The sequence below is a fragment of the Parus major genome, chromosome 1A (genome assembly GCF_001522545.3).
Source record: "Parus major isolate Abel chromosome 1A, Parus_major1.1, whole genome shotgun sequence".
Classification (NCBI taxonomy): domain Eukaryota; kingdom Metazoa; phylum Chordata; class Aves; order Passeriformes; family Paridae; genus Parus; species Parus major.
This window is the reverse complement of record NC_031773.1, coordinates 37,850,975-37,870,147: the sequence shown is the minus strand read 5'-3', so window position 1 is coordinate 37,870,147 and position 19,173 is coordinate 37,850,975.

Genomic DNA, 19,173 nt, shown 5'->3' with positions numbered 1-19,173 from the left:
CAAAAAAACATAGTATTACTTGTTAATGTACTAAAGGGAGAAGCTGCACTGCTGCTAAATGTTAGATAACCCACTACCTCACAACAAATATTTATTCATCCATTTTTCTAGACAAATCTACAATGATATAGGTACATTTTTTCAGCTACAAAATGGTTGGGTGCTCCTATCCCACCAGAAGTCCTTTTAATGACCTGGACCCGTCAAGTTATTTAATATCAAGGACTTCTGAAGATTGTTTCAGAGTGAAAAACTCCAAAAGAATGCTAATGTTACGCAGATTCCTGAAATAATAAAAGTTGTTTTGTTCAGAGATAGTATTTCCTTACTTCTGGGTCTGACAGTTCCTAAGAAAGGAACATCACAGATCATAAATTCCATATGTAGCTATAAAAATATATAAATGGAGAAAATTTAAAATTTTGCATTAAATTTCTTGTTCCATTGCAATTACTTTCATGACTATTTCAAATTATAAGAATCTTTAATCATACAGATTAAAGTACACAAAGGAGTGTCATATGCCAGAGTTTGCCTCAGATTGTGACAATATATCTTTCTCTCATGCTTCAAATATCTGTTTTGGATCATTTTCAAGGACAGCAATTACCACTTTAATTCAGTTTTTACTAGTTGTGCTGTGAGCTCAGAAGGCCCAAATTACTATCAGAAAATACCCTCCATCTTATTTTTGACTTCTGTCAACCAGATTTAATGGTTATCACTTTATTTCTGTGACCGCAAATATGGAGCTCATTTAAAAAATTCTGTTTCGGTGCAAAGTTATCTGCACGTCAACCTATCAGTCTTCCAAACTTCCAAATTATTTTATGAATTCTGTTGCAGAGGTGTCCAGTAAGCACAAAACTGCTGCATTCCTTTAGCGAAAACAGAGATTTCTCAGATAAAGAATTTCTTCTCTGGTTTTAGATCTTAGACTGAACTTCAAAAAAATTTTTTGTTTCACAGATTTCCCCAGTTTGAATTGTCACAAATCAAACTCATTGTTAGTCATCTCTTAGTAACCTCTAATTCCTTTTGCTTTTTACTTTTGTGCTTTTCCATTTAACTGAGCTCTGTTTTGAGTCTCAGAACCTAAAGTCCTGGGTGCAACATGTCTACAGCAATTTCATATGATGTAGCCAGTACTACATGAGTGATCACATGCATTACAAGGGAAGTATCTCTATCTGTCCTAGGCATGGCATGTGAAGAGAACACTGCCCATTGCAAAAGGCCAACTTTGCCTACTCTCAGCTTCATACTCACCACCTATCCTCCCTGGGTCTTTCTCACCAGTTTCTGTGAACCAAGAAAGGTCAACATAGTATCTTGGAAAGCAACTCTTACAAAATTATTACAAATAGCATAGTAGTGCTGCATAGACTACTGCAGGATACAGTTCTATTAAAGAAACAGAAGCCTTTGCTCTCCCATTAACTGAGGGCATAAAGGACAGAGAATAAAGTTTAAGGAAACAGCATGAACAGATCATAAAAAAAGTTCTGTCATTCTTGCCTGTTCAATGCCTATACAAACACAGTTACATCTTGAAAGCAGTCAACAATAAGTAGGCTTGAGAAAATAAAGAGCAAAAGCATAAGGGATACTCTGAAGAGAGACAAGAAATATATTATGGCTGTTGAATTTGAAGAAAAAAGTAAACAAAATTATTTAATCTGGATTTATTTTTTCTATAATGACGATTTTTAAATCTTCAGTTATATTTTAAAAATATTGTGATTGTGAACTAGGAACCCATAAAAAGAAAGGATGAATACAAGCAATATGGGAAATGAAGACCAGAAGAAACTCTGAGCAAGTTGTGGGGAACTCCTCTGTCTCTCCTGGAAGACTAGAAGACAAGGCTGCTTTCCTGCTGCCTTTTATTTACTTTGGCAGCATACAAGTATGTCCAGTATGACTGGAGTGGTCTAGGGTCTTATTATTAGCACTTGTCCACCTGACACATCTCCTATTAAAAGGTCATTCCAGCATCTCAAAAAGGAAGATTAAGGTGCTCTAAGTGTTACATAAGTATATGTAATTCTTTTTTCCTATGTGTTTCATTTTTTCTTCTCCCTTGACTACCAACCAAGACCACTATTTTCCTTTCCTATTGCAGTCACCCAACATGAATGCATAACATGATGGTTCACATCACTACTCATGATAGACCACAACCCCATCTTCCTGACCACACAGGTCAGCAAAGACAATTTGCATTGAAAATTACAGCATCAAAAGCAGCTAACCTGTACTGGACTACCACCTCCATGTGATTTTTTTCTAGTTTTTGCTTTAGAACAAGTCACTCACTACATAAGAAAACTGACTATCCTGAATCCAAAGGCACTGTGTGTCGAAACAGCACTTTTAGTCAACTCTTGCTAGCTATCAAATTCTTCTGCAGTGTACAATTGAATTTCCACAGCTCTAAGGTTCTCAGTTAAATTGTTTCAGCTGTTCATCCTAAGAGCCACCCACTCATGAGTAAAAATGACTACTACAAAAATAAAATCCTGACAGGAAATTAATTAAATTCATAACTCCCAGCACAAAACTAGTGCTTTATTTTTCAAGAGTAGATTTTTTTTCATTTACTACTTTACTCTTCCTCCATTAAATAAATATTAAGTATGCTGTTTATCTACAGAACTGTTTCCTTCTCTGTTACCCAGAACTTGCAGTTGCCCTCGGATTTGCAATGAAGAGGAGTGTTTTTAAGCAGAAATGTATTTTTCCATATGATTTAAAAGTTGCATAGAAAATAATGAAGCAGGCAGGAATCTGCCTGTGTTTAATTATGTCTGCCAATCTTTCAGTCATACAGCATTCACCTTTAATTGTGTTCATTATATTATTTTATTGTGCTTGATGATATTAGGTTTCTAAACACTCTGTGCCATAAATAGTGTTGCCCATGGCACAAGTCTGCTGTGCAGTATTCAGGTCTCCTGGCACTAATCAGGTCAGCAGATTTGAAGTTCTGTACCACAAAAGGAAAAAAACCAGATGTTGAAAACTAACCTTTCTAGTGCTGACCAGATATAGCAATATAGTTGTTTCCCATAGGAAATGATTCCCTCAAATAACTGATTCAGTATAAAAAAAGTCTTGCTATGCTAAGTCCTTACTGGGATAAAAAATATGTTACAAAAAAAACTGAAAGAAGGATTTATTCCAAAGCTTGCTAGTGATACTTGCAAAGAGCCTTTATGAGTCAGAATGCAAAGTTTTCTCCATGGTGGCTTAATTTGCTAGCCAAGAGGTGCTTTCAAGCTCTGCTAATCAAAAGATTGAAATGAAGCTTTTGGGATCAGGCTGAGCCTATTTCTCAGAAGTTGAGAGAATTTAATTGAGTTGCCAGACCAACTTTAAAATCTTTCTTCCAAAATACAGTTAGTTTTGACCCTTTGCCACTCCAGCAGAGTGAAATCTAAGCACAATGCAAGACAAATTAGACATGCAAATGCCTGTTAAAGACAGACAGTTAGGTGTGTCTCTTTCACACTTCAGGAAAATTACCATGGTTTCCGAGGGCCTCATGGACTTCAGAAGCCTATCGCCAAAAATATCATTTCTAGTTATTTAAAGGTTAGATGACAAATCAGTGAGACAGTTGGCTGTATGAAGAATATTTTTTCCGAACAGATGTCTCATAATGCAATGATTTTATTATTGTCTAATATGATTTTTTTATTTGCCTTGTTTAGACAGTTAAAAATAGCACACATTTCTCCTCTTACTTGCTCTCTCATGCAATCACATGTAAATGTCCTTCAAAACACTCCTAGTGTATGCATTAAATTACACTTTAGCCTCTTCATAATTCATGACTACCAGTTGTGATGTCTTCCCGAGTGTCCTTTGTGTCCTCAGCAGTGCAAAACTGGCACTAGCAGTTCTAATAACATAGTCTACAGGGGAATATATGCAAAATAGATATGCACCTATACCTATGCTAAACTGGTAGAATCACAAACTGGTTTGTTGGAAGGGATGTGTGGGGGACACTTGATCCAGCACCCTACTTCAATCAGGGCCACCTAGAGCTGGTTGCCCAGGACCATCTCCGGATGGCTTTCGAATATCTCCAAGGATGGAGACTACACAACCCCTCTGGGTTCAGTCATCCTCAAAGTATTGTTTCCTGATGTTCACAGGGAACTCCTGTGTTTCAGTTTGCCTCTGAACTCGTCACCATAAATCAATGAAAAACAACTCTGTTTTTTCACCTCATTACATTCTTCCATTGTGAACAGTTTCCCTTGAACTGCCTTTTCTTCAAGCTGAAGAGCCTTAGCCTTTCTCTTGTAGGAGAGATGCTCCAGTCCTTTAATCATAGCAACCCTTCACTGGACTCTCTCCAGTATATCCATATCTCTTTCCTACTAGAAAGCTGGAACTTTCTGGAAAAAACACTCCAATCTGTGTCCTCACCATTGCTGACTAGAGGAGAAATGTGCCCATATCAAACATATACCATCATTTTCTGTAGATGTTTTGCTACTTCTGCATCTCAGGACCAGCATTTCCAAATTGCTTTTTCAATTACTGTACTAAATATAGTAACAGCAATTAATTTAATAAAGGAGACTGTATGGTATATTCATCTGTTCCATGCAAATGTGTGTATGTACACATCTATGTTTCCTACTGGAAAGAGATTTTCAGAGGGCCCCATTTACGTTACCTTTAGTATTTCATGCAGAGTCTCAGCTTGCTCTTTGTTACCATAGTTTTTGTTAAATAATTCAATGCTGTACTTTTCACTGTTTGAACTTTCACTTACGCTATTAAGTTCTCATCTGACAGACAGCTATGGTCCTTGTAAATCTCTTCCTATCTGGAGAAGTAATTTTATTTTCTTACCCAGTGGTCATGCCAACCATGCATATAATTTCCCTTGTCTCCTCTCTCCTTCTCTAAAGACATTTTTCCTGACATGTACCTCTTGGATTTCCTAATTTCAGAGAAGACTCATGCCAGTAACTACTTAAATCATCTGCAGATACATCCATTCTCCAGCACCTGTTCCTATTTAACCATGCTTCTTGAACTTCAAGGAATGATCTTCAAGAGACCTGCAAGTTGTTTTTTTCTGCTGATCTTTAAAATCATGTACTAACTTGAGTTTGAATGTATTTCCTTTTTTACTAGGGTTACTCTTAGTAACTTTTGGACACAATTTTTAAAGGGTAGCAAGATTATCTTGTAAAAAAATGAGTAAAATAGTATATAACTTGTGTAAAAGGAAAGCTTAACACTTCCCACAAAGAACTACCAAACCTGTGAGCTTTATGCAATTCTCAGGAAGAAAGTGATCTGAAAAAAAAAACAACACTGGGGCTTTTTTTGTTTGAGGACTGTTGTCAGGCATCTATGCTATTTAATAAATTCCCAGGAAAATGGTCATATGTACTCGAATGCAACCATCCTCAAATGATGAGTCATGGTTTCAAGGTGTTCCTGCCATCTGCAAACATCTAAACTGAGAGGTACCTTTGGAACCCTCAAAAATGCTTTACTGGTTCTGATCATATTTAGATCAATAAGATAAAATTTCATTGGCAATGTGTCAGTAAATATAGCAATGGATAAAACTGTATGTTTATATATTTCAGAATTGGCTGTTAATATTTTCTTTTTAAATACATACTGCTTCAATCTCTCAGTGGTGAACTGATGTTCTTCATTACATTAGTTTTATAAGTGACAAATGTCTGATAGAATACAAAATTTGGATGTATTCAAGAGAAGATAATCTTACTGGCAATTTATTCAGGGTTTTGCAAGTATACATAGCACTCATCCTCTTATCAGAAAATTTCCTGTTATCAGAACGTTTCTATTCAGATCTTTGTTACTTTGATTATATTAATAAATAACTTTTTAAAAGTCACTTATTTAAAATATTTAAATAAATTCTGAAAGGAAATGATCAGGCAGGATCTGAATATTAAATAGAGGCAGCATACAAGGGTTTTATATTACTATTTCCTTTACTTTTAAAAATTAAATACTTTGGTAATGGAATAGCTCAATGAAGAATTCATTTGAAATACAAAATATTAAAACCACCAGAATAATTAATACAGCTACTTGTTATGAGGAAATAATGGAAACAGAACCAATGAGGAGATGATGTTTTGCTGCTTCATAACAAGAACTGAATTGCCAGTCAGGATTTAGAAGAACCAAAGTGCAACAAATAAGAGAAGGTAAAGCTACCAAACTTCCAGAACTGACTAAAACAATGGAAAGCAGTAACTTTGACCCTAAAAGTCATTGAGGGTCTGAAAACTGAGAAAAAGTTACCAAGCAGTAAAAATTAAATATGGTATTATTTAATTAAATAATATAATAATATAGTTATATAATATATAATATATATATATTGTATAATATATATTATAAGATAATAATATAATAATTTCAATAAATTAGATGTGTGAGAAAATATTCTCATATATTGTTCATATATTTATGACTTTTAATAATTAAAGAAATCACTTTTATTACTTACATAAATATATTTCAAAGATTTTTTTATAATCTCCCTATATTAAGGGAGAAAACATTGTTATATAGTATGTCAAAGTAAAAAATATCTCTTTCTTCAAGATCTGGAGAAGAAGAACATCAGGCCTAATAACATTTGAAACTAAGATACAAATGATGAAGCAGTCTATAAGAAAGGGAGAAGTGATAACATAATTCGTGTCATTTTGCTGACAGTCAGCTTCACAGACTGCTCTGCCAATCACCAAGAATAGCAACAGTCACTCACCTAGCAAGGAGAAATGATTACAGGCAATGAAAGATAAGGACAAAGAGTTTGTTCCTTTCATGATTACTGACTCAAATGCTGAATATTTATGTTAACTTATCACTGAAGTTCACATACTTGAAATGCAATGTATAAATTATGTTGTGTGTTGCTGAAAAATAAATGGCATTTTCTTTCAGGTTAGCTATTCTGGACACAATAAGGCAAATTATGATTGAATAATTGATGTCTTTGTTGCTGTCTTTTCTAATCCTCTAAGTGGTTAAAGGGAGCGGCGACTTAAATTTCTGATTTTGATGAATCTCTCTAGCCTGTGGAAAAAACATTCTAGCATAAGAGAAAACACACCAATCCAGGTAGCTGCTATCACAACCTGCATGTTAGATGTCATCCAGTGCTAAAAGGCTACAAACACCAAATATTCTTTAAAGGTACATGTCAGTCTGCTATTGTCCAAGAGAGTGAACATGTATTGCTAACAGGCACTCCCAAAATAATTAGAGAAGTCTTTGCTCAACTTTTCCCCAAGCAATCCCACATTTGTGGAACCTTGTCAGCGTGCTGACAGGATGAAACACATAGCAGTTCACATAGACATTACTTGTTTCCCATAAGCTAGGTGAAGACAGGAGTATAATTCATGTTTTTTGATATATCCCAAAGTCTGACAGCCTGAAATATTGCAGCTGGAGAGGACTAAAAGAAAATTAAGAACTTCCTAAGAATTTTCTTCCATTGAAACATCCTCCACTATTGATGTCTCCTGCCATATTTTAAGTCTGTCTGCACCCAAACTTTTTTTAAAAAAATTTGGATTCATTCAGTGTTTCTTCATCCTTAAATATTTTTCAGGCAAAAAAAAAAAAAGGGTAATCAGAAGGTTGTAATCAAGCATGATCTACCATCGACACAGTGATGCCAACAGTCAAGATAACTAATAGAAACGAAGGCCCAAAGTAAGCAAAATTCATCTTGGTATAGCTCTTTGCTAGCGATGTGCTGGAGCCCTGTGCAGTAGTGCTTTCCAGTCACCAGATAGCCATGGTACCCCACTGGATTGCTGAGTGACCAAGGATGGATTCTTATAGGAAGCCCTGAGAGGCTGAGGAGTCCTGCTACATTCAGACATTGCAGGAAAACTCAGAGCAGCCTCAGTGTAACCTCTAGGCCTAATACCAACCAGTCCAAAGCAGAAAGCTGGTATTTATCAGTTCTGAAATCTCTGGCCATCTGTTCTCTAAAGCTTTACAATAATTATATTCTGCCCAAACTCTAAGCAACAAGGCCAGTTTTCTAGCTGATTTATTATCCCACTCCCTGGAATTACTATACTATATTAGGAAAGTTGTCTTCATGAAAATGGGGGTGGGAACACTTTCTCCTTTAAATCGCTACATCTAAAATCTGCAATGTACCCATCTTTGTTTATGTTGTTTGATAAGAATGAAACCAAACCCCTAATGAATATCATTTAATGCCTGGAGTTTCCTGATATTGCACTGGTAGAAATATTTAAATTCCAGTTTTTTGATAATTGAAGCTTGTCTTAAACACATTCCACAACATTCATTTTGGTCTGAAGAAAACAATCATTTTTCTCTTTTTTGAATTCTCAGAGATGCAAAACTAGAATGCCTTCCTGTGCCAGCCACAATTTGTTTTGTGGTTAGTAGAAAATGAAGTAATGCCTTTAAAATGCCTAACAGCTGGTGATGGGAGCTTTATCTAGGAAACTCTCAACACTTGCAGTTTTGCTTTGCCCTAGAGTATAGACCATTTCTGTATTGAAATATTTATCAACCCACTGACAGGCAAAACACATCTCTGCTTTGCCTAGTCTCTTGGATTTCTTCAATTCTTCTGTCCACGTGGATGATAATCTAATACATGAATAATAACATTAACCCTGAAAACTAATTAATGCAATTAATAATTTATGTCTCAAATAGTCCTTGCTATCCTCAGCATAAAGGCTAACTGTTCCTCTTCACTTGCCCACAATGCTGTTTTGTTTAGCAAGCCTGGAAAATAATGCCCGTTGTATTTTCTTTTGCTGCACTCCATGCAATTTGTATTTTCATGTGGGAACAGGAGAAGTAGCTTTGAATAATGCGAGTTCAAAAGCCTGGGAGTTCTCCACAGAGGCATTCCCCTACTCCACTATCCGGAGAATTAGCACAGCTCAATATCTGGCAGCACTGGATCCTAAAATATCTTTCATGGCTCACTGCAATTCATTTGTTATACACAAAGATTCAATTCTGGCACGTATCACTGAAAGCAGTTTTAGACTGAATTTCTCAGGGGTTGAATTCTGTAGAAACACAGTTAAAAAGCATTTTCTGCACTTAATATTAAGGAATTCCCCTAGCAGGCCAGTCTCACAACACAAAATTCACTTAAATATATGATTGAATATCTGGTAGTAGATTTACAGATGTAAACAGCCTTTAGCTTTTATCAGAAATGCCAACACAGGCATTAAGAATGGTAGCATTGGGTTCTTTGGATGTATCAAACATAGTATTTTAACTGAAGTGCAGGAAGCAAGGAATAATAGCATGATGATGAAAGAAACTAGAGGGAGGGCATCAAACTTTCACATCGATCTCTAGAGAGACCATCATAGAGAGTCAAGAATCATTCAGGTTGAAAAAGATCTTTAAGATTATTGAGTCCAATCATAAATCTGGATAGTGTTTATATGGGACTTTGATGGCTGAGCCATCTGAATCCTGGGGTCTTGACTAGCTTTATCATTCTCCCTTGGCTTAACTTGCTCCATCTGTCAAATCAGCACATGAAATTGCTCCATCAGGAAACAAGAACACCCTGTCTTCTCCTGAAAAATCGTCTGACTTGGTTGCTCACATGTAAATGGAAGAAATGGCACTAATCTTCCTATTGAGGCCTGGACAAGTTCAATGAGGTCTCAGATCAATCAAGTGTAAGACAGGGATTGGAAACCCAAACTCTGTACCCAACAAAGTTTCAGTCAGCTTTCCAGCAAAGCAAATACTGAAGGATCTACCCTGCCAGCAGACATCATTTTTCCACACAGCAAAGATAGAAGGTGTCAGAGCCCTGTCATGACTGCTGTCTCTCACTGCCTGACAGTGTTCCCTGCAAGCAGGAACACTCACCTTCAGCATGATCATGGAGTTCAGGCTGCCATACAGATATGCTATGTTCTCCTTTCTTTACTTAGCTGCCTAAGTTGGCTGAGCTTAAATCCAGCTATGTTTCTACATTGTTGGCCTGGAAGATAAGCGGTGTGTTTGGGAAAACATCCTCCAACATCTAAATAGAATGAAAGTGTAAAGCACACATAATTGATGGGGAATGGTGTTGCAAGGTCTGGATATAGAGGGGAAGATCTTTTCAGCTCCACACCTTATATTTCTAATCCTGCACCAGAAGAACAATGTGAATCAAGATCATAAAATCCCCTCCACTTCTTAAATAATAACAGGAGTTCATAACAGTCCTGTTCTCTTGGAAATATCCCAGACTACAGGCAAATTCAGTAATTTTACATAAAGACAGTTTTGAAATCCTTCACAGCCTAGGAAAACGGACCCAGATTTTCTTTTGCATGGATTCTAAGAATCCACAGGTATCTCTGGAGGGGAAAAAGAAAATGGATCTAAAAACCTTCCCTGGCCTGTCTATGAGATAAAGAGTTTCCCTTCTTGCTGCCAGAGAACTCATGTTCAAAATAGTCTGTTTAGTTTCAATTCAGAAGGAAAAAAAAATTAGTTAACTGCAAAATTGAGACTTTTTGCAGGAGAGAGCAAAAGAAAAAATGACAAGTCAAACAAATTCCTATCCCACAGTCTTCCTGGTATGAATGCCCTTCTCTTGCTGAGTTTCTGAGCTGTTTGGTGTTCCAATACCCAGTTCTCCCATCTGAAATCCATTGACATTATCTTAGTGATGCCTAATCAAGTCAAAGCCTGACTGCCTGTGCAGGTTTCACACACAGCACTGGAGAATGTGACACAGAAATGTTCAACTTTACGGAGTCCTCTTGGCTTCAGCAAAGCTAATTTAGTTCAGCCTTTGTAATGACAGACATTGTACAGGTCTCATGCTCCATTCTGGTTAGTAACTCAGAGCAGTGGGAAAAATCAGGGGACATTCCCTAGCTGGCATGGCCAAACTGGATCAGGAGACAGGAGGTAAAGACCCAAACTTATTCTGATCACTCAGACTTACTGAATCCTTCTGTCTCTCCTAGAACATAAGATATCATCAAGTGATAAAAAGGAATATAACAGGAGTAACTGTAGTGATAGGGCTTAGCATTAATACTATTAATAATAGTATTAATTATAGTCTAATCCAGGATTCTCATAGCTGCATGCCATTGTATATAGGACCTGACATAATTTCAACAGAGGACCTCCAGTACTCACTGGTAGTTACCAGAAAATTCAGTGGGTATATGTAGGGGAGAGGATCCTGGAAATGAAAACTAAATTTATTACACTGGTGAAATGCAGGTGTAAGTGCAAGAAAGGTGCTGGACAAAAGCAGGATTTAAAAGGCTTGTTCTCAGTGTATGAAATTTTCCCTGTAAAGAAAGGTGACAATAGAGATCAACAGTTGCTCTGCCTTTACTCAGATTAATCCTTTTGAGGATTGTGAGGATCCATTCCCCTACCATAAAATCAGTGCTGATTTTTTAGCTAATTTTATTACCTTCATGGCTGGACCTGCAGAAGTAGACTCTTAGCATAATATCTTAGCATAATAAATATAATATCTTGTAATATTAATATAATATCTTAGCATAATATAATATGCAATCAACCCCTTAGTGCTGATCCTCAGTGCATCTAGGCAATTCAGAACATGATGTGCATATACTGGCCAGGGTACAGGTGGGCATTGCAAAAAAAAAAAAAAAATGTATTACTGAAATCAAAGGACAAAGCTGGACTCAGAAAAACTAAGCTGAATAGAATCAAGCAAGGACATGGCTTTTTTCTGATGATTTCTTCCTCTCACCCTGCCACCTCACTCTGGTAAAGCAGAAGGCTTTAGTTAGGGATACTCTTATATTGCCATGCCTCTGCAGGGAACAGATCACAGGGTAAAAACCTGAGCTGGTCACTATGACCTCACCTTCACATCAATTATCAGGAGCAAGCTGGCAACTACCCAGCAGGAACTATGCTCAGAGCCACTACCTCCAAGGGCTGCTTGTCAAGCACGATTAACTATGTATCCTTGAAGGGAATTTGCTGAGCTAGGCAAAGCCATGCAACAAAAGGTGGTTTCTTGAGCCAATGCAGAGAGATGGGACCATCAAACAGAGCTTCAGTATGAGGCACTTACAGGTTTACTGCAACATTGCCTAGGTGAGATAGTCTAGACCATCAGCACAAGCATTAAGCAGAAAACAGGAGAAAAACTAGAGGCTCATTGTTTGATGACAGCTGCTGATGTGACAAGAGTGCTGCTACGATGAGCCTTGTCCTTCATCAGTGGCTGTGGAGCAACCAGAGCAGAAAACACCTATGACCTTGTGTTAATCCCAACAGTATTGTCTATTTCTTCAAATAGTTTTTCTTTAAAAAGTTAGATATAAACGTTTGACAGTGCTGCAGTCATTACAGTGAAAAAAATTGAGAATTTGGTCTCTGGCCTGGAAAAGAACATGGGTCAACTTAAAGCAAAGTTGATGGCTTTGAATGTGAATGAAGAGAAAATTTACCAAAATGGTGTTATCTGAGGGCTCTGAGCAGATGAACAACAGCATGGGTTGGATAATATTGATTGTTAGTATAGAATCATAGAATTATAGAACGGTGTGAGTTGGAAGGGACCCTTATCTCATCTGGTTCCAACCCACCCACCCCCCTGGCACGGGCAGGGACACCTCCCACTTGATCAGGTTGCTCAAAGCCCCATCCGGCCTGGCCTTGAACACCCCCAGGGATGGGGCAGCCACAGCTTTTCTGGGCAAGCAGTGCCAATGGCTTGCCATCTTCACAGTAAAGAAATTCTTCCTTATATCTACTCTAAACTTGCCCTCTTTTGGGTTGAAGCCATTCTCCCTTGTCCTATCACAACATGCCCTTGTGAAAAATCCCTCTCCAAGGCTGTAGTATACTGCCAAGAGGAAGTGTTCTTCTGAATAAGTTCTCACCTTAAATCTTAACCTTAAATCTGTACATACTTTCCTGAAGGACTTCCAGGAAGAAAATATTGTACATGTCATTTAATTAGATTCTGAACTGACTCAGGCACATGTTCTCACACTAATTAACTGCAATGACAGCAAAGATACAGTATGCCCAGATGTTTTCCAGACTAGCCTTAGAGATTCTCCAGAACAGGAACTAAGGCTTCAAACTGCCTCTAGACAAACAAGTTTAATAGGACTACACACAGTCGTATGCATCTAAAACCTCACAAGTCCTGAAGCTGCTTTTGCCTCCGGGATGCAGATGAAGGAAATCAAGCAGCTTGGCAAGTGAGCATAACTGCATTGCAGTGAGCTCGGAGATCACAATGTCACACAGATCAGCTCTGAAGTGATGCTGATTGGAGGTGCGGAGATATCCAACAAACCACTTCTCAGACCAAGGCAACTTAATCATATTTCCCCTTGTTTCTTTTTCCTTCTGAAGTAAAAGTTATATTCTCAACAAGAATAGTCAGTTGCCCTGACATTTTGGTCCCCAGATGTATTTAAGTAGAATCGCAAAATCATAGAATATGCTGAGTTGGAAGGGACCTCTCAGGACTATCAAGTTCAACTCTGGCCCTGCACAGGACACCCCAAGAGTCACACATGTACCTCAGAGAGTTGCCCAAACAGTTCTTGAACTCTGTCAGGTTTGGTGCTGTGACCAGTGCCCTGGGGAGCCTGTTCCAGTGCCCAACCTCTGGGTGAAAATCTTTTTCCTGATATCCAGCCTAAAGCTCTCCTGACCCATACGACTGTACATACATCATCTTTAGAAGCAGCTTTCTTTTCTACACTTTCCAATTAAAATATGAAAATGCACTCTAGATCCCAAAAGGGCTTCTTAATCATAGTTTAATTTTTATGATTTCAAAAAGGTACTTACAGAGTATAATAAAATCAGTGTTAATTACAATAACTCCTTGAAATCAAGGTCCCACCCATTTTCATATGCATATCATAATGTCACTGATCTCCCATGAAAATTAACACAGGACTATCAGGAAATACAAGACAGATATGATACATGATGGATAATATCTGTGATACATAATGTTATCTGTTGCACTGTTCATGCTCCCAAATTAATTAGCTGTGGCAATTTTATGCAAGTGTGCATTTGTCTTTGCAATTCCTTTTTTTCCCTTATGCCTCCATAGTTATATAGAGCATTGACTATGCACCTTCTGGAAACTATCACTATTAATTATCACTATTCATCACTGTTAATTCTAAATCTTTTTAAAATTACATGTTCTGCAGTTTTACATTTTTTAAAGGTGTCTATTTCACAACCACATATTCTTTCTCTGTCATCCCATATATAGGGAGGTTTTGAGGGAAACAGTGAGAAACCCAGCAAAGCACTATCAGTTAACATATTTCTTTGGACAAGCCTACTTATTTCTAGGGTTGGGGATTTTCCCATTCAAAAGCTTCTTGTTAAAAAATCACATTGATCCAAAAATTCTATCCAAAATGTATATTAATAGACTGGACAAAGAGCATATGTGGAGAATTCATTATGCTGGTCTCTGAGGAAAACAAATCAATACTTTTGTTCAGTTGTTCAAATAACTATGTGAATTGATTCATTGTGGGTATATTTTCACTACAGGTTCACTGTTTGCAGGTGAAGTTTTTACTGGCATTAAACTAACTAACTAACTGAAGATATCTATGGTTGCACAAAGGATAATTTACACTTTCCTCAAAGGTCCTTGGTATTGACAAAGTCATGATCTCATTCTTGATACAGACAAAATATATGAAGTCAGAATAAAAAAGGGATTCAAGTTTCAGATTTCATGTGTATCCAAAGGTAATAATAGATTGAAAGTCTGATTTATAACTGCTTTTAAACTGCTTCCCTGCCTAAAAGAAAGGGGGGACTGTACCCACCAAGGCACAACCCACTTTCCCCAATAGCAAACATTGGCTTACCAGCAACAGGTTTGCTTTTCTTAGCTTTTGCAGTGATTATCTTTTAAGAGGCTACATCCACTTGCAGGATTCTATAGATGATAGGTGGAAACTCACCAAACAGAGCACCTGAATTTCAATGTACTCCAAGGCGAATTTTGGCAAAGCTTGACCCTGTTCTCCCTGTTGTCAACTTCAATGAAATCTTTAGAAAAACTGGGGAAAAAAATGCCAAATTGATTTCAGTGTTTGAAAAAAAAAAAAGCAAATGCACAATCTACAAAAACTAAACGATTACACAATATTAGAATGTAAAATGAGTCCTGCAGGGAAGTGCAGTTCTGTGTTACAGGGTAGTACAGTGGAAAAATACTGAACTATACACAGCTGTGCATCCATGGTAGCTGTGCATCCAGCTCACCTGAAATATTGAGATGACATGGCTCTCTTGGGACAAAATGAACTGTACTTGTGAGAAACACATATAGTTCTCAGAAAGCACTAATTCACATTTCTTATGAGTAACCAATGCAGCTCTTTGTCCAATAAACAAGCTGCTGTTAAACCATCTAATTTTTCAAATAGCAAGTTCTACCATGGAAACTGCATGGAAAATAACCTAAGTTTTTTGTTTTGTTTTTTTTTTAAATGGAAGCTTTCCCCTTTGGATGCAAAATGCTTCCCAAAAACCAAATCTGAGTGATCTCAAAAATCCTCAGTCCTCTGAGCATTCACAACACTCCCACAATCTTTGCTTTTAGTTGTGCCGAAGTGCAAGGCACAAACTGATAGGGGGAAGGTTTAGATCAGATAGTATAAAAAAATTCTTCACTATAAGGACAGTCAGACACTGGAAACAGTTGCCCAGAAACGTGGATGCTCCATCCGTGGAAGTGCTCAAAACTAGGGTGGATGGGGCTTTAAAAAACCTGTTTTACTGGAAGATGACCCTCACCATGGCGGGGGGGTGGACCTAGGTAATTTTTAAGGTCCTTTACAACACAAAATCATTGCATAATTCTATGACTTACCCCATGCAAAGCTTAGATGTGCTACTCTGGCAGCCACTGAGGGCATTCAGAGTGGTGCTGGGTTTTCCCACATTGCATTACACTTTGCTGCATAGAAATAATTCTCTGGACCATGCAGCACCAGTTCTTGAGGGAAGACAAAGGGTCATAAAAATCGTGAGAGTAACATATCATACTCATTATCTCATCTGACTTCCTGAATACCACTGCCATTGTATTTTCTTTAGAAGTTAGATCAAAGAAAGCCATTTATAAAGACCTCTGCTTTTGTTAAGATTTCAAGCAATCACAAGTAATTGATCTGTATATTACCCTAATAGCCAGAACAGTTAGCACAGCTTACTCAACTTCCAGTCACAGGATCACCTTGTGTCATTAGACCATAATTTTAAGGACTTTAAATCCCTCCAATATTATGCCTCTTCCTACATACAGTGATTCATTTCCTTCTTATCCCTTTTCCTTGATAAACTTTGCTTAAGGTTCTTCAACCTCATGTCAAAACTTTTTAAACAAAGATTTTTTATCTTGGAAAGCAAACATCACATCTGGACACAGTATTCTGATCAGTTGCTTTATGGATGCTACATACAGAAGAAAGATCATTTCCCTGCTTGTCTTAGCCATTCTTAATTTATATATTCAAAAATTGTGTTCTCTTTTTGGCAACATCCCAGAAAGAACTTACACTGAATATGCTACATAAGAACATCCCTACCAAAAACAATCTCCAGTCCTGAAGTAACCGTTGCATTCTTCATTGCTTGCTTGCAGCAGGATTAAAACACATTATTTTTTTTTAAAATCTAACAACTGAATCCAGTTATTCAGATAAATCTTACTATTAATTTAGACAGTTTATTAGAGAACCATAGAATAATTTATATTGAAAAGGATCCAGACAATACCCAGTCTAATCTCTTGCTTAAAGCCGAGCTAGTGTCCCAGTAAGAATATATTCCCCAGGTCCTTTCTCAGACTCTCTGCACGCCATCTTTCATGGTTTACCCACTTTCAGGCAATTTCTTTATTTTATATAATAAAATCTGTATTATCTAAAAGCATAGCCATGGAAGCCTTTATGACCACATTTTAGGTATTGGGAAAAAATGCTAAATTTTGTTTAAAAATGTAGCCACAAAAAATCTTCAGGCACCTTATTAAAAACAACTTTGTTCACTGTCACCTGACCACTGACTATCTGTTATAGAAGCGTTAGTTTATAGTCCATGCAGCAGATATAAAATCTGTTAATTCAGTCTAATTTCATTGGTTCAGTAAACAGCATCCGGTACTGAATTAAAAGCTCCAATACAGGCCAAGGAAACAACGAGACTGAAGAGTCAGACCAGTTGTTCCTGTCCAAAAAGATATACCTTCTAAGACAGCAGGCTGGCTGGTACTCATTTTTTTGACTGCCAGTTTTTCCTATTAGTGTCCTTCATTGCTCCTGGGACTTAGCAAAGCAAGAGCTGCTGCCTCATTCCACCTCCTTTCTCCAGTTGCTAATTTCAGCTGTACAACTGCAATTTTCTGCAAAAGTTCAGCTGCTTAAAGTATTTCTCATCTAGGTCTTTAACATTCTTGGGAACTAACTGTACAGCTATGCTGATTAGAAAATGTTTAATTCCAGCAAATGCTGCTTTTCATCTTCCTTGAGTGCAGTAATACTTCTATTCAAGTCTCCTGTCCAAGTGCCAATTAGTCATTGGAGCACGCAAAATCTGACCAGCAGCAGATAAAAGACAAAACCAGAAGGACCTTATTGCTTTTCACAGGCACCCTATTCTTAGCATTAATGCTCCATATTTATTGGTAGAGAAGTTATTGTTATGACAATTTTGCTTCAAAATGTCTGTTTGCAAGATAGCACTCTAAGAAAACAAGTCTGAAGGTTATGAAGGAAAGCAACTTGGTAGGCTAATTTACTTGGCATCTTGCTCTTAATTTTATTTGAACTCACTTCTATATCTTTATTAAAGATTTTTTAAATGTCATAACCGTTTGAATGTTGTCACATTAGGTTGCTATAGTTCCAAATGTTTATTTCTTCTCCGTTTGGGACTATAAATCTAATATACAGTAACTTGTAAATCTACAGTAAATCTAATATACAGACTACTTGAGGAGCTATTACACTTTATGTCAACCCGGCTGCTATGCAAGTACCTAAAATTTATATAATAACAATCCTGATGTTAATTTTGATTTTAAAAACTGTTTGCCAGGAACGATTTCTCAACTTTTGATATTTTAGCTAATTGAAACATTTTCTTGCCAAGATAACTAAATACACTAATGTTTACTGTTAATTAGATAAATTTGTGCTGAATTCAGTTTATGAGAAGTGGCTGGCTCATATATACATTATTTAAACTCCTCTAATTTTAAAACAGTATTTTTAATCTGTTCTGAAAACTTTTAATGGCAATTTTTCCATAGCTTCCCTAATTTTTTACACTAGTGCTTATACACCCTTGCAGCTGAAAGCTTTTATCCATGTGCAACCTTGAACTGCTGTACTTTCAAGTCCTCTGTCGTCTGTGAAAAAATAGCGGGTAAGGAGAAGAATGCTACTTTGCCCTTTATCTCAGCATTCCAAACGAGCCTAAGGTGGACAGTTGCTATACAGGGAAATATTTAAAAAAGGACATTCAAGCACTTATTTCTCTACACCATGGTCCACCAAAGAGAAGGCAGCAGAAACTCAGCGTAACTCTGCCACGCTGTCACACCTTTCTTGGATGGCAGCTGATCACACTCCTTGTGGACGACAAGGGCAGAAAAAACAGAAGGCTGCCGACAAACCTCTCAGAACTCCAGTGAAATTCCACCTTCGTGTGTTTAACAGAGGCCTCCATGCTCACACAAGCTGCAGCTGACCGACAAGAGGTGGCCGCCACGCGTCTGTGACCTACCCCTCGCGGTGGAGAGCTGCTGTGTGCGCTGGGTTTCTTTAGGACGGCCGGCCGCGCATAGCGCTTAGAAAAGAGGTGATGGATGGCTGGGCTGACGAGGCCGACGCCTTCGTTCATCCAAAAGGGTGAAAGGCTACATGACATGTCCCTTAATCTAACGCCCTGCACAATGCCAGGAACAGCCTCTCCCGGCTCCGCGTGGGGATTTCCCATCCCCGCAGGCAGCATTCGGAGCAGGGCCTCAATCCAGGCACACCGCTCCCCGTGCCGCTGCCCAGGCCCGGCCCGGCCCACCGCCCCCGGCCCAGG